Genomic DNA, 25,590 nt, shown 5'->3' with positions numbered 1-25,590 from the left:
TCGCAAGTGGGGTCCCCCAGGGATCAATATTAGGCCCTATTCTGTTTAACATCTTCGTAAGTGGCATGGATGTTGGGATTGAGAGCACCCTGATAAAGCTGGCAGACAACACCAAGATGAGTGGAGAGGTTGACACTCTAGAAGAGAGAGCCACCCTCCAGGGTGACCTAGACAGGCTAGAGTGTAGGGCTAGCAGGAACCCTATGAAGTTTGACGGGGAGAAGTGTAAGGTCTTGCACCTGGGAACACGTAACCCAGGAGCACAGTTCAGATGGCATCCATCTGGCTGGAGACCAGCCCTGTGGAAAGGGACCTGGGGGTCTTGGTGGATAACAGGCTCAACATGAGCGAACAGTGTGCTGCAGTGGCAAAGAAAGACAACAGGATGTTGGGCTGCATCAACAAGAGCATCACCAGCAGAGATAAAGAAGTCATCATCCCGCTCTACTCAGTGCTTGTCAGACCACACCTGGAGTATTCCCTTCAGCTTTGGTCCCTGCTCTACAACAAGGATGCAGACAGGCTGGAGAGGGTCCAGAGAAGGGCCGCAAGGATGATCTGAGGGCTGGAGGACCTGCCATATAAGGACAGGCTGAGAAAACTGGATTTTGTTCAGCCTCAAGAAAAGAAGATTTAGAGGAGACTTCAGTACCATTTTCCAGTACTTAAAGGGCAGCTACCAAGAAGGTGGAGATTACTTATTTACAAGGAGTCCCATGGATAAGACAAGGGGTAATGGGCACAAGTTGCTTCTGGGAAGATTTTGATTAGACACGAGAGAAATTTTTCACTACAAGGACAGTCAAACATTGGAATAGTTTCCCAAGGGAAGTGGTGGATTCCCCCACACTGAACAGTTTTAAGTCTCATCTTGGCAGGGTGCTGAACCATCTCATGTAAATTATTACCTAGAAAGGCTGGACCAGATAATCCTTGAGGTCCCTTCCAATCTGGCATTCTATGAGGCAAACATTAGTTGTCCATTTCAGAAATGTCATTCAAAATTTAAAGAGCTTTGTAGATTTCAAGTCCATAATTTATATTCCACAGATATCTAATTCTGGATCAGCCATAACTGCATGTCACTTAAATATGCATTAAAAATAGTGGTTTAGCCTTCCTTTGCAGTCAATAGGAGAGAGAGAGATATCTCTACAGAGTCATTAATCTTAGGTACCATTCTTAAAATAAGATGTATTCTCTCTCTCAGAGATCTGACCACTGCATGCAAAGGCAATTTATGCAAAACACCTATGTCTCTGTGAGATGGAAGGAGGGATTCAGCTGTGCACACATATGCAGCCAATGCCATGTGAGACACCTTTGCATATACTGGATGTCTGTCTGCAGCCAAAAGATTCAATATAGAATTCAGAAAGTCTACACTCTAGAAGAGTAGTAGTGTTGTCCATACCAGATAACCTAAGAGCACTAAGACGGTTTCAAAAGCCACTGGATGGTAAAGTTTAGGTAGTGCAAATAATTTCAAAGCTTTTATACATCTCAGGACATCTTCATCTGGATAAACAAGGTTTGGAAAAAAAAAACCTTCTAGTGCCTCTTCACTGCTGTTTGCACAAGTTGCTGAAAAGCAACATTAATGTCAGCCTGTTAGGGAATAAGTCTTTTGGGTTCGTTTTCTAGTAACTGAAACACAGCCTTTTGAGAGATATGTGCATGTGTGTTTGGGAAGACAGGTGGAGAGAAGAGCTCTCTGTTTTCACGGAGCTAGGAAAGAGGAAGAACTACCAGTTCATCACCCTAAGTCTTCTACACTCTAAGTCTTATCGAGCTGTTTTCTTGCTGCACTCCCCAATCTCAATACCAATCTGGCAAATTTACAGGTAAAATTAATTTTTCTTAAAATTCTGCCTATATCTCCTTCCTTTAGCATTCCAAATGTCCCCTTAAGACAAAGGAATTCCCATGCTCAAGAGAAACTAAATCAGCAAGTATTTCTTGAAAGGTTTAATCTTTCATAAAATCTGTTTCTCATTTAAATGCTTTTTGAAATCTCACTTTTGTCTTCCAATTATATTTTTATTTGTTTTCATGGTGTCTCTTGGTGCTATCATATTGCTCTCATTGAGAAATTGAATTTGTAAGTCTTTGGGTTAAATATTGTAATTATGTAAGCTGCATCTAAGAGAGAGAGCTAAGTACCCACAGGTTGATTTTGTTTAGGTGTCCACTACTGAGAGAATGAATTACTCTCAGGAAGTAGCTCTCCTGCTGGCTACACGAGGAGTCTCAACAACAGACTATTACATATCTAAAGTGAGGCTAACTAAACCTTTTCTGCAGTGACTTTATCACAATTGTTAATTTTTTGTCTTTCTGCTTTTAACTCCAAGACATCTGAGCTGTCATCAGTTTAATGGGTGAGGTGACAAAAGTAAAAATTTAAATCAGTTTCTGAGTTCCTTTTTCCAGTCCTGTGCCTCTCACAGTCTGATGCTCCTTGGGAGTTTCAAAAAAGCATTCATCAGTTTAGCTTTTGCCTCTGACTCTGTGTGGTTTAACTTTCTCAGACAACCTTTTACATCTCCTGATATCTTCCAAATACAATCAGGTTGTCAAAATAGATTAAGATCTTTTCCACAACATTCTTCACTGCATATGAAAATGCACAGAGGTCCCACTTATGCATGCAAATGCAGATCTAAAAGGCAAATGTCTTTTATTTTTATTGAATGACTACTTTGACTGTTTTGACTACTTTTAAACAGTACAGCAAGCCAAGGGGGAACATTTGTTCAGGAACTTTTTTCAAACTCAGTGCACTCATTACAAAGACCAAATGGTCTTCCTTTTGGAAGGAAAGAAAAGGGCAGGAAATTCATTATTATTATATATATAGTATTAATTAAGTTTTTTAATGGCTCAGGTTGGTGCAGTTGGACACAGCATTGCCATAAAATCAAATTATGCCTCCTTATATGACAATCCAGGTCAAATTAACTGAAAAGTAGCAAAAAGATTTTGCTACCTTGGTATTTCCGCAGGCTCAAATATAGGACTTTTAAAAAGTAGACTAGGATTACAAAATGGAAGTTGTCTTTCTTGTTTATCATATTTCCAATAAATACAAGAAAAACATTGTCATATTTTTAACATATGAGTGTTGCTTATTGAAACTTTGAATGGCAAGTGACAGAAAAGAAACAGGGAACTTGTTTTTAGCTCCTGAAGAGCAGAAATATTTAATGGATTTAATTTACATCTAGTGTACAATCTGAAAAAGCTCCCCACAAAAACCTGTAAGAATTCATGGTTTCATACTGGCAAACGCATCTTGGAGGATAAGGATAGATATAATCAGTAGAGCTATGGCATCAATACCCAGATGGTGAATTTTCTATTCTGAATAAAACTTTTTTTTAATTTTTATGTTGGTGTTGTAGTGAGATCTGTAGCATATTGCATTTTAAGCAGCACAATAAACTGTTATCTGGCTTAATATGTAATTAATTATGCCTAGTAATGTCTCACCTCCTACATTAATGGCCAAACATAGCTAGTGTAAAAGACTTATCATAATCTTGATGGCTATTATGTTTATTAATGGACTAATACTAGGCACTGTTTAGACACAAACCAACATCACACTCTCTGAATAAAAAGCACATCATTTGTCTCAGGGAATAAAAATAGGATCTGTAGAGACAGACAAGAATGTTCAAGGTTCATATTAATCAACCAGGTAATACGGATCATGACAGGAACACCTGATAGAAATTAAGTCAGTGCTCTGCTGCCTATTGATAAGTAATTATTTCGAACAGCTTTCAGAAAAAAAAAAAAAAAAAAAAAAAAAAAAGAGCCTTCTGAAGTTGGATTTTAAGGAATAGTGATGTAGCTTTTTGGCTTTTTAAAGGGCTTTCCTCCAAAGCCTGACCAGGCTAGGAGAAAGTATGAAGATGTTTCAAAGTTTGAGTGAAAGAGACAGGTAGAGTGAGAAAAATATAAGATAGTCTTGAAAATGAAGAGAAATTATTTGTGTGGGATGCAAATAGCAAGTTGAGTCAAAAAAATGGAAAGAGCTGAAACACTTTGCTTAGAAGATGGCAGAAGATAAATAGGAGAGTAAAAAAAGTCAGTATTGAAGAAAGATTTTCACCAGAGGTGTTGCTGAATGCAGGAAGAAATTAAAGAAAAGCAAATGCTGTCGGGGAGTCTTGACTGGCATATGGCCTGGTAGAATTTACAAAAGAAAAGCACTGGACTCAATGACTAGAGTCAGTGTGTCATGGATGCCAACTGAAATACAACCATGTATTTGCAATCTATGTCTGACTCTCATGCAATTACTTCTCTCCATCATTTGTACCAGGCAGCTAAAACAGTCTACTTGGAGACAATCTTAAGCTAGGAAGGAGACAGAAGTGTTCAAGGCTGTATAAGAGTTGGAAGAATGATAGGAGACACCATATTGCAGGGAAAATCTGCCATCAGTGCTACAGTGAGATATCCTCTTGGAAGTTAGTATTTACAATAAAGAAAAGCCCTCCAGAATCTCACTTGCTCAATGACCATGTATTGCTAAGTGAAATTAAGAGACATGTCTAATGAGCTAATTTTATTAATCTTCTCACAGTAAAATTTAAACCAGTGCAATAAATGTCTGAGGCCATACGATCTGGAGAAGGCTCAGCCTCACTTTTTTAAGTTGGTACCCAGCCCATATACAAAATAGTTAGTATTATAGATACCACCCCCTTGTGACTTTAAAATAAAGCAATTTTTTAACCTCAGATATAAGGATGTCCAGCAGATTCACTGGAAAAGCTGGTTAAAGCAGTAGAAAGCAGACTTATTGGAAAGGAAACAAAATGTCAATGTAAAATTGCTTCTCAAATCCAGAATTAGATCTCCACAGAGAGTAAACACACTGCTTCTGGATGTGGAATATAAAAAATGTTTACGAAACAGGAGAGATACAAAGAAACTGCCAGGTGAACTATAACTCATTTGGATAATTTTTACGCTTATGTCTGAATATCTAGTGATAACGAGTAATGTGTGAAGGAATATCATGATGGAACCAGTAGGAACCACAGCAGGTTCAGGTCAGAAAGAACATACCAAGAGCCTAAGATTTGTGAACTACGTACTGATAAAAGACAACGTAGGAATAACACAAAATATGGACAAATACCAATAATAGCAATGATAAAAATGTATGAAAGAAAGTTACTCTTTGGCGTGTGACTTTGGTGCTCTGAAAAGATGTTTGGTAGGCTTAGATATTTATTTACAGAGTCACAGCATCAGCACAGAATTCCTCACATAGTCTCGCTGAAGTATCTCTGGATTTTCTCACAGAAAGTTTGTAACACATTTTCCAAAGTTCTTTGAGTAACAAAGTTGGGATGCAGATGTCTAAAGCCAGTGACTACATTTGACCATAAGGCTTTATAATCTGTTGAGAAACATGAGCTCCAAAGAAGACAAGAGATTAATTGCTCTCTGGAGGTAAATATATTTTGTACAGTGAGTTGTCTATGAGAGGGTCAAAAGTTTGTAGTCAGATGCAGGCACACAAAGCACAGAGCTAGGTGAACCCCTGGGTAATTACTGTGACTAGATGTCTCAGAACCATGTAGAACTTGGCTAAGTTGAACTGCCTGAGGGGCAACCTTAAGTTCGGATCTTCAGAGGATTATTTAGATCCGTGATGGGCCCTTAAATTTCTTTAACAATATTGAACTCTTTGCTTCACAGAACAATTAATTACTCCAAAGACCAGATCACAATTGATTACCTTTACCACTAACACCTGAAAAAATGAATTTGCACTGTATGGTATAAGAAAACATTTGGGGTTTTGTTTGTTTAAATAATTATTTGGTTGTTTCTACACGTTTATATGGCAAAATAGCAGGTAGAAATATTCTTTTTATTGGACCTGAAGCGTTGGCTTATAATAACCTTTGGGATTTGCTCTGATTTGAGAAAGATCCAATATGCTTGAGAAATTGAGTTATTTATTATGGTTTTCTGTTTGGAGCATTAGGTGATATGTTACAGTTACAGGAACCAGGCAGCTGAACCAAGAGTTGAGTGAGAATTTTGGGCTCAGGTAATATATTTTATAGAAGGCAAGGGAGCAAGTCGAACAACAAGTCTAACAGTTATGCTGTTTCTCACCTTACAGAGAACACATTTTTAGATTTCTGTCTCAGTCCCAATTTTGTAAAGGGTGATGCTTCACAGATACAGACAAGCTAGAAAGGAGCTAACAAGGATGTTTGGGAATTGTGGAGTGTAGCTGCTAAGCTGTATTGAGTGAAGTTAGAAAAGATGGATGTAGAACAATGTTCTCAGTTAAATGAATTGCAATTCTAGAATATTGTGTCTTCCTGAGGTATCCATTGGTTTTTGTGGGAACAGTCAGCTAACTGACTTCAAAGTAGTAAGAATATATTAATTTACGGATGATAGTATCACATTCCTTGTGACTAAACTTGGACAAAAAAAAAAAGACAATATGTCAATGTAGTCTTGTAACAGAATATTGTACTATATAATTAACATTTTAATTACTGGCTAAACGAAAACACATTATTTTAATGGATATAAACCCTTAGAAGTAAATGAGTAAAATCCAATCTTCCTAACTTAACGACACAATGTATAGCAAACTTGTAGAGGCCTCTTAGACCATTCCAAATGAATATAATTTTTTTTTAATTTATCAAGAAAAATGACTATGTTTGGTTCAGATGTTATTTTAACTAAATATATTTTCCTCTGGAGATCTTAAATAAATGCGAAGATTATGAAGAATATAGAAGCAGGGAGTCATCTACACAGGCTCTGAACTTTGAAGTAGTTTGGGTAATGAAGATGAAGAGAAAGATCCTACACTGTGTATTTACTCTCTTACCAAAGGAGAACAAGAAGGATAAATGCTGACTACCATACAAGTTTTTCATCCTCTGTCAAAGTTCAAGGAAGAAATATAGAAAATGCTGTGACTCAGTTTCCTCCTTGAGATGTTCCCTCAGTGGTGTTAGTAAAGGTCGTTCTTTATTCAGGGGAGCATCCTTGTAATCCATAGTGATGACATTTGTAGATATACAGCACAGATACGTGTGAAATACCTCTCTGGAAAAAGTATAAACTGGTGAGTTCATGTGAAAGCCTCATATACAATAATTACTATGTCAATGCTGCTATCAATAAAAATTACATATGGAATTCAATAATACTTGAAAATGAGACAAATAGGTCAAAGAGCATTTTAAAATCAATATTTTAATTGATTTTATTTTTGTTCACTGAGAAGAACCATTATATACCTCTCATAGAGAAGATATTTAAGAGCTAAATTCATGGTGTACTAAATGGTTTGGATTTTTCAATGTTTTCCTGTTGTTGAAGAACTGTGAGATTTTTTAGATTTCTCTAAAATGCTAGACCTGTCTCTTCTGGAAAAAAAAAAAAAAGAAAAAAAAGAAAAAAAAAAGTTGTTATCAACAGAGTGTAGACATTTGATATAATTAAGGGGTTTTAGTTTTTGGTTATTTTCAGATCTGGTTTTGAAGAATAATTTTAAAGACAGATCAAAAAACAACAAATCTAATTTCCTTGAACAGCACTTACTATTTTAGTGGTTGTTTCCTTCCCCCCCCCCCACCCCATTTAAATGGAAACCCAGTATCAGCTGTAAATCAGAGTTAACTAAAACATTACAGCACAACTTTACAAATCAATTAGAGATTATTTTTCCAACAAATTTGAGGTTACATTATGAAAATTAATAAAATGATAAAACAGTGCAGCACAATAAGCTTTTGTAGGTTTCTGTTATATTTTTAAAGCAGTAGGTGGAAAAATTAAATAGGAATTCCAAAGAAGGCAAGAAGGCAGAAAATTTCATTTCTCATTCTTTGAACTGCATGTAAGAGGAGCTATTGAAATTTAATGCATTAGAGACACAATCACAGAAAAAAAATGCAGCAGGGTGTATTCCATTTGTGCTCTCTCATCAAATAGCTACCCATGGTCTTGCTGCAATCAGTCACTTTAGCTCCTTCTATCCTCTGCATCAAAGTAATCATTGTATAGCCATTCTACTTCTTTACAGAGTTTGGTACTATTGGTATATCTATATAAATTGAGTTGTGAGAAGTGGGTTCTTTATATTTCTAGCCTTTCTTTTGTATTAAGTCTTTTGTTAATTGCAGTGAAAACACTGGTGATCTTGAAAGCTTTAAGCATTTTAGTTAGTAGAGGTCTTACCCAGGTCCATTTTTCTTTACCCACAAAGCTGATCTTTATAAAGCACTTTGCATATTGCAATGCATTGAGTTCCCAGGCACTTCATACTGCTATCTGACTTATGGACTCCATGCACTGAGATCAGGCCTTTGAGTTCATTATATTGAAATCAAATGCTTCATTGGGGTACTACAAATAACAGATACTCATAAAGGACTTAAATTTCTTCTAGTTTCTCTGTTCAGTGATCAGAAGTGAAGGTAAAGCACAATGAAAATGCAATGCTTTCTGCTGGAGGAGGTATCACTTGCATCCATGAGTACAATTCTTTTAGATAATAACAGTGATAGAGAATGTTAAAATGATTGTGAGTGACAGGGCTCTGCCTGAATTCTGCAGTCATGTCAAAGCTACACCAACCGTAACTGGATAAAGGTTCTCATGACCAGGCCTGTTTATTGGACCAGACAGTGAGATGAAGATATACTGAAGTCCTGAAGAAGTAGAAAACATACCATAATGGACCTCTGTATGTTGGGATTCTTTCTGAGTGATGACTATGAACTTTATAGTTCTTCTATCCTCTTCTGAAGGATTACCTCTTACTTCTTGCAGGGCACATGCTTGCTTCTTGCTCCTGAAATTTATTTCAGATACCACATCCAAAAGCAGTATCAACTGTTAATGTCTCCAAAAAAAAAACCAAAAACGTCTGGGTAGACACCTTTAGTGCCCCTCCTCATATTTGAATATAGCCTGATAGTGGCTCTACTGCATCAGAAATTGCCCTGGGAATAATGTCCTTTTGTTTGAGCAATGGCTTTTTCCTGCATATCATTTGCACATGTCAGCTAGCCTGAAACCTCTTCAGAATGTTCTTTTTCTCTCTCTCTGTTGTACACAAACATATCAGACCCATATGGCATAAGCCAAGTATTTGTACTTGGATGCCCTCCAATTTATTCTTTCTTAGTTACATAAAATAACAGTAATTTCCTGAAGCTATGGATCCTCAGCACACGGGAATTAACAGCTAATATCCTTAAGGAGCTCTAAATATCTGTTTCCATGTTGTTTTTTTTCTTCCTATGGTGAGCATATCTTTGTATGAGATAGTTGTCTCCTATAGTAGCACCTCTGTATAAATGGAAGATATTGCAATCCCATCTATGTAGGTTCTTTTAATTCTCCATTCCCTGCCCTTTTCCCTGCCCTCCCTCAGTATCCACTCTGCTCTACTCCACTCCAGACAGGGACAAATAAATGATACAATCAGTAGAATTTCATAGAAAGCTGAAGTCAGGTAATTTCCATGGATAACGATGTTGTCCTTCCCTATCTCTAGATGTTCACTAGAACTTCTCGTTTTAGTGATTTAGTGTCATTTAGTGTCATTTTTTATTGTAACATCATCTTAACTGATCTACAGACACAAAGGTTATCTTTAAAAGACATAGCCTTTGGTTAATTTTTCTTAGCCTTTTATTTTGCCTCTTTCCCATTTGAAGCTGGGATTTCAAGTTTTTAACAACCTTGAGTACTTTTAGTATACACTTAAACAAAAGTCATATGGTCATAATTATTTCTGCTTTTTTTTTTTTTTTTTTTCATGATTACTTCACCTAAGATAAATAAATAACTTATAGGTCAATTTATCTCTTACCAAGTAAGAGATTAAGAGAGAGATTTTTGTTTTCTTAACAGTCATCCTTCTAAATCCATGACTCTCATATTCCGAATTCATCAGCAGCCAGATTTCAATAGAATGTATGACAGATGCTTCCATTTTGTCTATTCAGTAATTGGATTAGTTCGCAGCTTTCAGGGATGCTGAAGCTGTAAGTTCAAATTCCTTCTAGATCAAGATAACTGAAGTCCAGAACTCCTGTGAAAGAAGAGGTCTCACTACTTGTGATTATGGTAGCAATATTCTGCAAATTAGTTGGGCATTGCACTTCTGTGTAGTGTTCTGGTCTGGCTTTCAGCTGCTATTCCAAAATGGTTTGTATAAATTCTTTGTCATACCTGTCATCCCTGTGTGAATGTCTAGGATACCCTAAGGCTTTTCAGCTAGACCCACATGAAGGTTGAGTTATTTGGCTTAGCAAAGAAAGGGATTCAGCTGGTCATGAACAGCAGTAAAACACTTGGAGATGAGGAGCTTTAGCATGTCTCGTGCTTGAGACAATGTGGCTCGTTTCTCTTGGCATTAGACTCTTAAATTTTGTGCAAATATCCTTTTTGACACTTTGTGTTTATCATGTGTCAGCCTTAACTTTCAGCTAGATGCCCTTGGTGAGAGAGACAAGCATCTGTGAAAAATAAAACCATAGATTTGAAAATACTGCCCCCTAAATTGGTTGTTTCATCACATTTTAGACAGTATTTTTTTTTTAGCTTTCAGGTCCAGATAACACTCCTTCTCCCTCCCTCACACATACGTGTCAAAGAAAAAAAGCCCTCTCACTTCCTATTAATAAAGCTAAATTGGGACTATTTTATTGTCAGATTTTTGCTTTAAACAATGGATCTTCTATAACTAATATGAAACTATTGCAACAAGGATAATGTCATGGTTTAATGTTTGTGTGGTGGTGAATTTAAGGTGCTCTATTGATCATTGTAGAAACACAGGAGGAATCATTCAAGCAAAAATTGATAATTTCACAGTTTATCTGTGACACAAAATTCTCAAAAAGGGTCATTTATATTGCTGAAAATGTTCCTAGCTATTTTAATTCTTATTTTTTTTCCAGTGGAACAAAGTAATAAGAAAACTTAATATTGACTCTCAGATGGCCTATAATTTACCTTTTTAATAAAAACTAAATATATAATATTTTATAACTCAGTTCTTGAAAAAAATTAGCATTTTACTGGATAAAAAGCAGACCTATACAGAATTCTTGCTGTCTGCTATTACTTCTGCATCTGAAAAAGAAGTGCTTAATGTTTAATACACCCAATGCAGGAAATTAAGATTATGTCTTGGCTTTTCCTTTGTTCTTCTCCCTGCAGTAGAAACAATGTCTAAATAACCTGTTTCTGCTAAACAATGCTGGACTCCTGTGGTGGAACTTCTGGAATCCTGTGGGTCTTCCTGTGCTTTTACCCCATATTTTATACATGCTTTATGAAGCCAGCTGCTGAATGCAATCTTAGCTCTACTTGACATAAGGAGTTCTTCTGCCCCCTGCCATTACTGCCCAGAAGAACCATTTATTTGTGTGAACATTTATGGCACTTTGTGTCTTTATTATAGCACTCTTCAAGAAGACAAACTTTACAATTCAGTTTAAGAGACGACATTCAGTAAAAGCTGTATAAAGCAGCTGATGTGCTGAACTATCAAATTAGGGTACCCACTCCATGCCGGAGCTCCTAGCACACTCATTGTATATGATTAGGATTTGGGGAGGGTGTGGAGCATAACATCATCATAGGCAGAAAGTGAAAACAGCCAAAGGAAACGCCTACACTCTTCCTTTACAAAAGCTGCTTGTTGTGTCTGTCTGAACAATTGTTTAAAAACCTGGAGGGGAATTAGAAGGAAAAAGATAGCTGGCTTTATTAAGAGCAAAAGATTTATTGAGCAATTGATGGCACTTAATTGGAACTGTGGGCAAGGGAGAGCATATCATGGGTTTATTTTCTCTTGGTCTTGCAGACAGTCCTGTCACAGAATCATAGAGGCAGGAGACTAAGTTACCAAGCTCAGAGCTTAGGTTTGTTCCTTCTCCCAGGGCACTGCTTGCCTGGAAGCAGCTGGCTTTGAGAGCTGACCCCTTCCACAGCACTCTCAATTGCAGTATTTGAGGCCTCAATAAAGAGGAGTCACAAGGTTAAACTTCAGAGGTTGGTTTGTGCATGCTTTTCTTTCCTGAAGCTTTTTACTTCACTTTTGAGGTGTGTTCACATTCATGGGATGCTTCCTCTGACAAGGAATCATATAACTGCTGCATACAGCTAATATTATACTGTTGATTTCACATAGATGTTATAAAAGAAGGAGGCTAACCCCTTTTGGCAGATGTGAATTTTTGTATTATTTCTTCTTTTTTTCACCTTCAGTCCTGATTTGTGAAACTGTTGACATCTTTATTGTTGTTTGTTTGGTGTTGCTTTTCCTGCTGTTTGACTCCTCATTCCCAGGGACTTCCTCCTCTGTCACTGTGACTTTGTCTATTTGTTCTCAAAGCTGCCACTTGAACAGACACCCCATCACACCTTCTCTTCCATTGTTAAACCAAACTATGCAGAACAGTTCAGTCTTTTCGGTAAAAGAAATAATGACATCTCTATTGCTCATTCCCATTGTAAAAGGTGTTGGGGATATTATGCCAATGGCTGGGTGAAGATGGTTATTTTACTCAAGAAAAAGAAGATCTCTAATGGCACAAAGTAAAATTTAATAAAACAAGTAATACAAACGCACCATCAACAGAAAAAAAGAAAGCTAATTCATCATGATATTTAAGTAAAAGTGGGTTCAAAGATACTGAGAAACAGATCAGAAAATCAGGTCAGCCTCAAGACTAGCCCCTTCCTCCAGTTCTGCACTGAAAAAAAATCTTTCTCAAGCCAGCACTGGTTATATGTAATCTTTATAGATTCATAGCTTACAATGTTTCTAATAAAGAGAACCAACAGCTGTTGAACATTTTTTTGTTATTAGTTATCCAGGAAAAACCTATTCTAAATTGATCTCTTTTTGTTAAAGATTTTCTGTAAATGTATCTGAAAGCTATGGGGGAAGGTCTGGATAGCACACTGGATAAAATGTAATAAAGTGGCTGAAATCAATGAAGAGGATGAGTTGGTCATTGTTATTCACAACTTGTTTCTTAAAATTGACAGCTGTTAAACCTTTTCAGACTAAATCGAGAGCCGGAGTGTATGACATACCATTGACTGGGGCTTACTATATGACAGAGATTTTCTTTTTAGGCTCCTACAAGTTATGTTGTGATTTGTAAGCAAAACTGAAATGCATCTGTAATATTGCATAAAAATTACACTCTCTTATGTCAGTGAAAGGAAAAAAGGCATTAAATTTGTTCTTTTGGTGACTGGTGATGCTTATAACACATGACTTCAGTATTTGCATCTAAATATAGGAGAAAAAAGATTTTTCATCAATCAAAATGTTTGTGGGCATTGATTGATGCTAATATCCCTGTTCCTGCTACCTAGGTTTTCAAAAATGCCTTCAGTATTCTTTGTAATTCAATAATACCAAAAATATTTTTCAGACAACTTAAAATTTCCGCTCTCTCAACACTTCTGCATTATTAATTTGCCCTAAATAATTAGTTAGCTTATAAAAAAGGCCTAAATTACCACACAGTTGAAAATAGTTCTCTTAACTGATAATGTCTGCTGAAAAGGAACTGATAAACTATCCAGGGTTACGTTACTTTTCTGTGTGAATGTTTCTGTGCATCCCCAGGAGAAACACAAGTGGAAGGACTGTGCAAAGGATGCTGAGGGAGGCAGATTTATGCAAGTCCAGTTGTCCCAGGAGTCTGGGCATTTCACTGTTACTCTCTCTAGTATGCAGGTAGGAGATTATGACTCTAGGGGAACTCTGTATCCTGCAGTTTAGCCAGTGGCCTGGAAGGGTAAAATGAAGCACTTGGAGGCCTCCAGAATTTTCTTGCATACAGCTTGATTGCGGACTTCGTACAAGTGAAATAAATTTCACCTGTGGATTGTACTGCATCTAATCTCAATATATGTTTTAGGTTGACGGTCTATCTTTTTAATACCCCAGTAATATTATTACCTAAAGAATCCCTCATAAACCTACCCTAGATATTGCAAAAGAGTGAATTTCTCATTCTTTTTTTTTTATTTCTTTGAAGATTGTGGTAAAAGTGAGCAACAGCAAGGTCAAAATTTTATCTTTCCTATTAACTGACTTCACTCAGTGCTCAAAAATATACAGCATCTAAGCATCACCCGTGGTTTCTGAAACACTGTGTGTAAGTCACAGGAAGTAAGTGGAAGAGTTTTGCTTGTGACATTAAGGACAAAGAAAAACACCTTGCATTGGTCTAGTACAGAAAGACTAAGACCATAATGTTAATGAATCAAGACCTTCTTAACAACCTGTGTGGATAACCAAAAGGCTGCACTTGGGACCTGCTACAGATTGGGCTACAAGATCTTAGTGTTCCTTAATCCTTTGTGCATTAGTGGCTAGGACAAGCAGAACTGCAGATAAGCCTCTTGTTTGATAGCTGGCTTTGCCACAGAACTGGCTGTGGGAAGGTAAATTGTCTAAAGATAGCATCAAGAAAAGATGCCTAGTCTAAATGAAACTGGTCGGTTTGCTTTAGGTAATAGTCACTACCAGGGCAATGTGTAGTTTTCAGCTTTTCTCATCATTAGTGACATAGTGGATCCCAGAAACTGTATTAAGTCACAGATTGACTTGAGTATGAAGAAATTTGCAGACAGCATGAAAGGAGTTGCAAAGAACTTTTAATATTGTTGCAAAGAACTTTAATATTGTCAAGTTTTATTTGAACTTTATCTTTACACTAGTTTATAGGAGTTAATTCCTACTCTTATTTCTGATAGACAAAGATTAATTGCTCCTCTTTATCAGAACATTTGGCAATTAGGAATGTTCTTCTCTTACACGTATCTTCCATCATGGAATGTAGTTGCTCAATAAAAATGTGCTCCAAACTAGAGCATCCATTTTTCAATATAGCAATGTGCAGCAACAGGTCACTGCTTTTGTAAAGCTATTACTTTTACTGTCAACATGACTGCTGCTAGAAGTTGTCTCATTAGACAGGGTAGATTGGAACTGCATAAGAAAATCTGACCAAGCAAGAAATAAAGTTTTCTTATATACTTGTATATAAATAAACACACACACATGTAAATGTGTACACACATATGAAAGATGGTATGACTGAAAGAATAAAGGCAAAATGAGTGGTAGTAAAGCATGAAGCAAAAATGTCTAGGTGCCTATTTTGGGTGTATTATAGAGGGGCAAGTATAGAAAAGTAGAAAAAAAGATTGTAAGAAAATGAAGATTTAAAGTGATATTAAATATTGTCGTAGATGTGCCATTTCAATATGTCATCCCAAAGATGGCTCTGGAATATAAAAATAAACTTACAAATTTGAGAAGTAATTGATTTCCCTCCAAACAAGTAGTTTAATCATGTAATTTCTTCAGCAACAGAAGCATTAGAATTGTAATCCCTGAGTGTACACAGATGAAGGAGTGAAGTGAGATAGTTCTGAAGTTCTGGCTTGGGTTGTCACTCATAATTACTTCTACAACTGTCTAGTTTGATTGCATGTTGAGCAATGGTTCAATCTGCTCTAAGTATTCATCCAGCAAAAGAGATTTCTCTTTACAAGATCTTTAGAAGTTGAGAACTGGCAAGGTAAGCTTGTATCTTCAATCTTTTTTCTGACCACTGATTCCGCTATATAGAAATCTAGACAGCTTAAGTTACTGTGAGGTTGCAGGATACACAAATGAGTAGGCTTCCACTGCATTCTCCATTTTTCCACTCAATGCAATATTTGTGTAAATGTATGAAATCATGCTCATGCATGTGCATATCAATCTGTCTATACAAACACATATTTTTTCCAAACATTCATTTATCTTATGTTCTTGTTTGTATTTGCAACTGTCAGTCTTAACACTTTTTTAGCATTTTTTTTTCCTTCTATAATAGCCTCTTGAATCAACGGCTTAGTTAGGAATGTGTAGATTCTAACTACTTTGAATGATCAATGCTTCTATCTTTTCCTATTACTTACCAGATAGCTACGTTGCTGATGCAATGTCAGCATCAAGTAAGCTCTGCAAAGCTTTGCCAGGCAGAAGCATCATTCTGCTGAAATAGATGTATTTCAATCCAATGGTGATATGTGATGTTTCCACTGTATGGAATACCTCTTAAGGAAAGTAATAGAATCTTAGGTTCATTTATGAGACAGCTAAAATAGGTAAGAAAGTGTGCTGTCCTAGATCTTGAGCTCATAAATGTGTTAATGCCGTATCTCCCAACCAGTGGAACAGTTCAAAGGTGAATTATAATTAAAAGCTTTGTTGAGAATGAGTGTTTCATATATTAAAGAGAGGGTAGATTTTATTGTTAGGTTATTTCTAAACAGAAGGTAAATTTGTCTGATTATGTTTATCCACTTATTGGTCATAGCCAGGCTAAGTCAAAATCAGATATTTAATTAAAGAAGCTTAGAAGATGTAACTATTAAATTTTAGAAGTTATTCAGTGATGCAACACCATGATTTAATACATTCTATTTGAAATAGAAATAACCATTCAGATCTTAGCTAAAAGTCTAACTGATGCCTATTTAGATCAGCAGCATAGCTCATTCAAAGACTTAACATCTTGTCTGAGGAGTTTCTTGATATTGTGATTTTTCAAACCACATATAAAATGCTGTACCAAATTTTTGTGTGTGGCAGTGACTGCATGCATGATTTATTGCCATCAACATGTATCTTGATTCTGTTGGCATTTGTTATTTTAAGTAGGACAAATGAAACTTTACCAGAGATGTAAATTAACTATATGAGTGTAACTAACACTCTGTTCTTGCATGAAGCAGGGGAACTATAGTCTGCAAATACTGCCACTTCAATAACTGTATTTAAGTAGATCTTAAAAGTAGTAACAAAATAAAAATCTCCTTTTACCTTCAACAACTAAAAGCTATCTAGGACAGGTAGGGTCACATTTTTTTAATATGATTTCAATACAGTAATTTGGGAACTAGCAAACTGGGCCAAAACCAAAATAGAAGCTGCAACCACCATATCAAGGAAGGGCAACCACCTGCAAAGAAATAGCAAAATAATTATAATGTTACCCTACAGAAGGTATTAATGGAAGAGGTGCTTAGAATTGTTAACTTTGGGAGGTAATCTTTGACAGTTTATGGATTTCACTTTTTGGGAGAACTTGGCCAAGGTCACCATGAAGACTAAGTTGAGAGTTCATATACTCAAATATCATGGTCTGCAATTTTGCAGTGGAAGTTCAATCTCATTTAAGGGGATTGTATAATATTTGGTTTATTTGAGTCCAGTCTGGCATTTTTCTTTTGGACTGTTACATTCCCATTTCAGTTACACATTATGGTAGCTGTGGTAGCTCCTCAGGAGACAGAGCTCTGGGTACCATTAGGCTTCCCAGCCACTGGATTGTCCAATCCTAAAGTGGGCAAGTCTGTTCTGGGAAGGTGCTCAGGAAGCCAGTGGATACTAAAGCATCGCCTCCTCAGTTTCAGCAACCTGTACTTTTTCTTGGCAGTGATTCACACATCTCCTCTATGTACGATTCTTCTTACACTTTGCTGTTAATTGATTATGTAAAGTGAGCTTGTGCTCCTCATTTTTCTTCTGGTTCTACAACTACTTATTCTATGTTGCAAAGCAGTATTGTTCCTGGCTTCATCTGTGCTTAGAGCAGTTGTCAGAGCAGCTGGGGACCTTTCTGTGACTAGTTAAGTTCTACAGAAATGAACACATTAGCTTGCTGATTAAAGGTGAGATCTATCCTATGGAAGAACATAAATTCTTGCCAGATGGTACTTTGACAGTTTAGGTTCTCGTAGTGCAAGAAGATCTAAGTAATTTTTGCATCCAACAGCAGTTACAATGGGAAGCTGTGCAATGTGATGTTAGGGAGCAGCAGGAGTGGAGTGGCCCCATGAGGGAGGGCTGGGCTCTACCTGGAGAGTCTCTTTGGGCTCAGCAGGGCCAGGGCAGGGTGCAAGGCTGGGATCCCAGCCTGAGCCTGTCCTGAGCTCCTTGGCCGAAGTGTGGGACTGCCCTGTCAGAACGCATTGAGTCATGCAGCTCTGCCAGTAACCTCCAGGTTCTGACACATGGACCAATGGAGTGTCTCAAAAATTTAGTAAAGTTCTCAAAAATAAGTATATTTTTACCCACTAGGTTAAGAATCATGTTCAGCATTATGTGACATACTTATAAGGTAATAATACTCTGAAGAAGAGGGTTTGAGTTCAAGGATTTGTTTTTGTTAGTTCTAATGGGCTTGATAGGCAAAACCTGAAAAAAATTTTAGATTATATTGGTTCCTAGCTCAGCTTAAAAGAAGATAGTTTTATTTACTAAATATGTGACTAAATTTCATTGTAGAAATTATTTAAATTTCACTTGCTTTCTTGTCTCACTACTTTTATAAAAGGTAATGACATTGCAGTTTTCTTCTTAGAAAATGGAGTATTTGATCAGTTTTCAAAATACTGATCGTAATATTTCCAAATGCATCAACCTTTCCAAAATGATTTTTACCAAGCTGAAAATGCAAATGCTGATGACATGCTATTAGAAGGGTACTTTATGCCTCACATTTAGAGCTAGCTATAGGAGGGTGTAACTGTTCTAAGGATTAAGATCCCATACAAACACATTAAATTAAAATGTAAAGCGGATTTGTTGCTTTGCTTAGGATGGATATTACTTCTTCCATTTATTTGCTAAAATCCAGTCAACAAATCCACCAGTCCACTTAATCTAATGCTCAATTAGCAAGGCAATTCATGCACTGTCAGCCTCTCTGTAGGCAGATGTGAAGAAAAAGCAAGAAAAACACTCTGAGTTCCATTCTTAGGCTTTGTCATTTCATTGCTGGTACACAGATTTCCAGCTCTTTGTTGAAACAGGGCAAGTTCATATAATCATGAACCATGAAGTATGTGACTACAGTTAACAGTCTCTTCAGGGGAGAGAAGTAATTTCCATATGAAGTGACTGTTGTAAATTTAATGAGTTTGCAAATAATTGCAAGACAAGATAAAGTAGTTTTATATTAGAGTTAATCTTTTAAATGAGACAGTCTTCTTGCAGATGTTTCTTTGCTGTTCTTTTTTAATATCCATACCAGATAATGATCAAGGATGGGAAGATATTTAATTTGCTGCCAAAGATCACACGCCCAATGAAGACTGGGTCTTTACATGGTATAAAGATGAAAAACCATCATGAAAATCTGAATTTCCGAGGGCCAATTTTTTTATAAGGAATTTGATCCATAACTGTTCCTGTTTCTTTGACTTTGTTTGCACTGTATTATGGATTCCCTTTTCCTCACAGGCATAAAAATTTGATTAATTTTGAATTTCTATACAAACATAGGTATTTATATTTTTCACTGTTCTTATGCAGAAATATGGAACTTGTTTCCTTTTATGGTGTTAAATTGTGATTGAGGGATGACAGCAATATTTTTGCAATTTTCCAGTCAGTAGTTTATCATGGTTTTATATGTAGATTCCCCTCCCTTTATATTATAACAGCAAATAAGAAATACCCTTTCAGTGACACTGTTTCACATAGGCTTTTGAAACACTTTTTTTTTTGTGGCTATGAGTCATGGAATTCATCACAATTTCAATTCAAGTTGAAATTTCTTGGTTCTTTTTGGACATATACAAGGCTTGGCTATGCTTGCTGCCTCCCATTGTTCACTTTTGTGTCTGTATTCTGCTTCTCTTCCAGTTCTGAGATTAGAAGGACAAGGAGCAAACTACTGCAAAATAACTTGTTTTCAAGATTTTATGGTTAAGAGAGAAACCTGCATAATTCATGAGGAAACATGTCCTGCAGTAAAATGCAGGTGGTCAGACTTTTGATCCGAGAAAGGAACCCCACCGTTCTCAGGAAGATTCGTGCATGTTTCCAGGTCTGCTCAAGCAGACTGAACTTAACACTGGAGGGATTTGTTATAATTACTCATTACATTTTAATAAATTTCCTAAATTCAGAGAGATATCTGAAATTTCAGCTGCTAATCTGAGTTAAAAAGAGTTTCAAATATAGTGGGATTTGGCTGTTAGTCTTAGTTGTCTTTTTTATTATCTTGTTAAGAAGGACACAATGGAATTGTTTTGCCAAGCAACTTTTTGTTTCCCCAGGTGGCTGTGAACCTGTACATCATATCTGGGTGATGAAATTATTTATTAAAATATTTTATTGTTTGTTAGAGCTTTATTAAGGCCCTAGAAATATTATGTGAATGTCCAGATGGAAGAATTAATTTCTGAAATTTAAAGCAACTTCAGTCTTTGTTTAATACATTTGCCTTATGAAACTAGACAGCAATCAAGATATGATGTAAAAATCCTCCTTCAGTTATGATACAGAATATCACTAGTAATTATTTTCCAAACAGTACAAAGAAGATAAGTCCTTCTCTCTGTTTCCAGATGGCAAAGATAGAAGGTAATTGTAATGGTATGACAGCTGCAGCACAAATAAGAGAGTAATAGTAAACAAGCCATATTTTATGAGAGCATTACTACAGTGATTTAAAGGTAAGAGACAATTTGAGAAACTAATGATTGATAATTGTCAGGTATTTATTAACTAGCTACAAAATACACTGTAAAGACTTAGAAAGATATTACATTATGTATTAGCTCTAGAAAGATTAATAAGTTTGACATGTTAAAAAAAAGTCAAAAGCAAACTACCTTCATTTTTGTGTTATATGGGACAAAAGAAGTTAATATTTTTACAGATTTGGGTGGATAGTAGGAGACTTGATCTGACATGGTTTGACCAGAAAAAAATTATAACTGAATATCAGAGTTTCTAGACAGTGTGGTGTACCCATTACTGCGAGAAACCTGTTGATTTCTTAGTTTTCTAACTAGCTCTTGTTATTTAATGCAAAATTCCATTTTCTTCCCTCTTTGTGTATCTCCATAATAATCAGTAATATGGATTCTAGCTTCTAAGCATATATATATATATATATATATACACACACTACTCAGCAGTATATAGCTCAGAAGGTGCAATTAGCCTAGCTCTGTTAGCTTTTGTTGCAGTTGAAGATCTATCCCAAGTTAGTTATTATCTTTCACAAGTTATAAATTACTTTGGACCCATATGTTTACACCAGTGATAAAAAAGTTCTGCCTGCAGCTTCTGTTTCACCTCAGTCTCCACCATGTAAAGTCACAAGCATTCTTAATAGGAATATTTGCCTCATGTCTATCAGGCTCATGCTGGTTTTTTGGATGTTAAATAAAGTAAAGCAGCAATTCAATGTGTCCTTTACAATGATCACCCATCTCCCTAGTTATTATAATCTCTCCCTGCTAAGGAAGATCCCTGTTGCCCAGATCACAGAGCAGACAGGGAAGAAAAGGATGCTCCATTCCTCTGGTCTCCCAAGATAACAGAAAGATGCCCTGAAAATAACCTCCCAGCCTTGCAAGTGTTCTAATCATTTTCCTCTATGGAAACTGAACTAGTAGTAAGAACTGCCTGATTATTTTTTTCTAACAAGTATAATTTTCCTCAGAGAGAGGGAAGTTAGGAATGTTTGGAGAACTTCAGAAAACCCCTGGAAATGAGAGAGGCTCTTCCAGGAGAGAAAGATGTTTGTTGAGAAGCAAGAAGAGTGCAGGACAAGACAGAACTCCTTACAGTTTCTCCAAGATTAGAGAAAGAGCAGCAAGAGAAGGATACAATGCTAGTGTGAAACTTTCCTATACAAATGGAAAAGCAGATGCACCAGCAGCTGGGGGAAGTGAAAAAGAGATGTGTCTCAGGCACATTCAGTCAACACAACTTCTTATCTTCCATTTCTTCTCACTGCATCTGCCCCCGGGATGACTAATCCCAATTTACAGGCTACAGGGGGCGCAACCAACTGAAAACTCTCTACTTGAACACTGTAGCTCCTTCTTGCCTGGTTCTGAAAATGGCAAGCCTGAACTTCTTGATCCTAACAATCAAACACAGAATGCTGCAAAAAATACCCCTTTCTCTGGAATCCCTCAATAGCCACCTAAAGACTGGTTAATGAATCAAATAAATGAGAAAAGAAAGCAAGACCAGGAACTGTTCTCTGACCCGAAGTCCAAGTAACACAGACATGGAATATGTCCATTGTGCCTGGGCTCCCTCGTGCCCCATGCATTTTTCCTGTGGTGATTAACCTTGAATAATTTGCAATTTTTTTTTTTCATTTTGAAGTGCATGAAATCACATGTGAGAATGCTGACATCTAAGGAGCAAGTAATAGGAATATACAAAACCATGAGTGAAATAAAGTGTGTGGATAGGGATGTCTCTATCATCCTTCCTAACAGTGCAAGAAATAGTGGCCACCAAATGAAGTGCAAAGTATCCAGATTAAGAACAGGCAAAAAACCAACCAACCAAACAAAACACCTGTATAGTTCCTTGACTAAATCAGAGGTTTTTTGGGTTCCAGATGTTCACACTGGTTCATAAGGAGACTGGGCATTGATGTGTAAAAGAAGTACGAAATATTTTTATTCACATTCAGAACAGAAAGTTCTCTGAACTGAAGAAAGCTGGACACAGGGAATGTGCTGGGCTGTGAATGAGCACATGTATATGTCTTCTTTTAAAATTTCCTTTATGCTTCTGTTTACAGCTGTGTCCTTGATGATTTTTGCCCTTAACAGAGGCATCAGCCCTCTCCTGGGAGCAACAGAAAACCAAGGAATATAAAAAATATTATGGCAGATGAACAAAGGGCAAAAAAAGAGAGCTGGACAGGGAGAGAAAAATGAAATTATCACATATGAAAAAGGACATACATAGAAGATGACAACAGCTTGACTTCTTCCCTGACAGTCTAAGGAATTAGTGACTGTTAGCTGGGATTTCTCTACCTGGTCTTATGACAAGAGGAAGAAAGGATTCTTATAGTCTCTAAGATCTCTGACATATCCTAGCTCCCTCCTTGGTGGAGGAATGTTGTTGATGGAATGGATCACCAGCTGGGCTACAACCAGGAAAAGGTTTAAGAGAAGGTCCCATGACTTGACAGGTTCTCAGATAAAGCAGGTATAAATAAAAAAGATCAGAGGAAAAGTAGGTATTCTACTGTCACCTTAAAAATATTTTAAAAATATTTAGGCACTTTCTCTATCCTGATCACTAACAGACTTCATAAACCAAAGCAAAGGCAGGCTAGCAAACTTTTCTGAGTAGAATTTGTTTCATCATTGTTATCTCTGTTGTTGTCTGTGTCGGTAAATTAGTCTTTCTGCAAAAGGAAAACAAATCAGTGCTCCTAAAGAAATACCATTGCCATTTACTCTCACAGCGCACATTAGCAAGGGTTTTCTTCCAGCAAGACATTTTCCAGTTATGAATTCAAGCCTTGCACTGGAAAATGGTAGACATGTGAACCCCTGTATTTTTGCCAATGTAATCAGAGAACTCCATTCCCATGTGCCAAAACACTCCTAGATTTTAGAGTTTTACAGTTTTACAGTTTGGAGCAACAGAACATTTTTAATAGTTTATTCATTTCCACTGCAACAACAACAACAGCTGATCTGCCTCTGCCAAATTGGGCGGCAAGTGCCAGTGTCAAACTATAGCTGGGAGGCTCAGTACGGCAACGGTCACGTTCTAGAGAAAGGACAATGAATTCTCACAGCAGTGAACTTGGCTCCATTAGTCAGAGTAGCCTCACAAAGCAGAGCAGTTTGCTCTTCTCGTTGTCGTTTTGAAGACTATAGTCATTTATTTGTACTTCTTCCCTGGGCCTCACCTACCAAAACATGTGAAGAGATCCCAAAGAAAGTCCCTGGTGAATCAGCACCTCTAGATGCTCTGTTTTCTTGATGTTCTTCTTTCCATTCTCTTGTTGGTGCAGCTGCAGCTGTAAATGTAACTGCTGCTGCTGCAAAAATTGCAGCCAAAAACTACTGATTAGTTCAGTAATTGCAAAGTTGCAGCTGTCCAAATAAATATATCTCACTTGCTCAAATCTAAGCACTACAGCAATGACAGATGGTTTTCCCTTAATTAGGGCTGCCATGTTTCAAACTAGGATTTTTCAGAAGGAAATAGTCAGCTGTTACATGCCCAGAATTCCTGGTCAAATAATGGAAGCGTTCAAAAACCTGAATGTTAAAACTTCCAGCTGGAGAAGACAAAGTGTCATAGGAAATCTAGACATATGGTAACCTTCTCTCACATGGCGGCTTAGGAGTTTTAGAGGGACTCAGGCTATTCAGAAACAGATGGATATTGGGCTGCAAGAGGGGAATTATGGGATTTTTAGAATTTTTCCCCAGATACAAAATATAATGGCTTCTAGTTTGTTTGCAATATATATAATGTCATTCATTTAATTGAGCATAAAGCCAGAAAACAACATAAATAAATTTGGGATACTATTCACAGTATTTAATGCTTATTATGGAAGAAGTCTCATAGTGGGAGGTGATTAATTATTGGCTAGGATTTTTCCCATCTGATGCTAGCCATCTAAAAATTACCTGCCTAGTCACAGCTGGCCCCTTTCTACCTAATATTCACACAGAATCACAGAATGGTAGGGGTTAGAAGGGACCTCTGGAGATCATTAGTCAAACTTTACTGTGAAGGTGACGGAGCACTGGAACAGGCTGCCAGAGAGGTTGTGGAGTCTCCATCTCTGGAGACATTCAAAATTTGCCTGGACATATTCCTGTGTAATTTTATCTAGGCTATTCTGCTCTAGTTGGGAGGTTTCATTGACCCTACCTGGGCAGCTTCTTCCAGTGTTCTGTTACCCTCAGAGTAAAGTATTTTCTCATATTTAGGTTAAAACTCCTGTGTACAAGTTTGTTACCATTGCTGCTTGTTCTGTCACTGGACACCACTGAGAAAAGTTTGGCCTCATCCTCCTGACACCCAGCCTTCACATATTTATAAGCATTTATGAGATCCCCCTTCAGTCTCCTATTCTCTAAGCTAAACAGACCTAGTTATCTCAGCCTTTCCCCATATGGCTGGTGCTCCAGTCCCTTAATCATCTCATTGGACTCTCTCTAGCAAGTCCCTGTCCTTCTTGAACTGGGGAGCCCAGAACTGCATGCAGTACTCCAGGTGAGGCCTCACCAGGGCAGTGTAGAGGGGAAGGAGAACCTCCCTTGAGCAACTGACCACATTCTTCTTAATGCACCTCAGGATGGCATTGGCCTACTTGGTTGTGAGAACACATTGTTGGCTCATAGTCAGCCAGTTGTTCACCATGATTCTCAGGTCTTTTTCCCTAGAGCAGGTCAGCCCCTAACTTGTGCTGGTACCTGGGGTTGTTCTTCCGCAGATGGAGTACTTCACACTTCACCTTGTTGAACTTCATTGGGTTTCTCTCTGCCCAGTTCTCCAGCCTGTCCAGGTCATGCTGGATGGCAGCACAGCCTTCTGGCATGTCAACCAATCCACCTAGTTTTGTATCATCAGCAAATTTGCTCAGGGTACCTTTTGTCCTCTTTTCCAGGTTGTCAGTTAATATATTGAACAGGTCTGGGCCCAGCACAAGCTTCCAGCTGGATTCAGCC

The sequence above is a fragment of the Chaetura pelagica genome, unplaced genomic scaffold (genome assembly GCF_000747805.2).
Source record: "Chaetura pelagica isolate M959 unplaced genomic scaffold, ChaPel_1.0 scaffold288, whole genome shotgun sequence".
Taxonomy (NCBI): Eukaryota; Metazoa; Chordata; class Aves; order Apodiformes; family Apodidae; genus Chaetura; species Chaetura pelagica.
The sequence above is the reverse complement of the archived record's forward strand: the minus strand, read 5'-3'. Positions refer to the sequence as shown.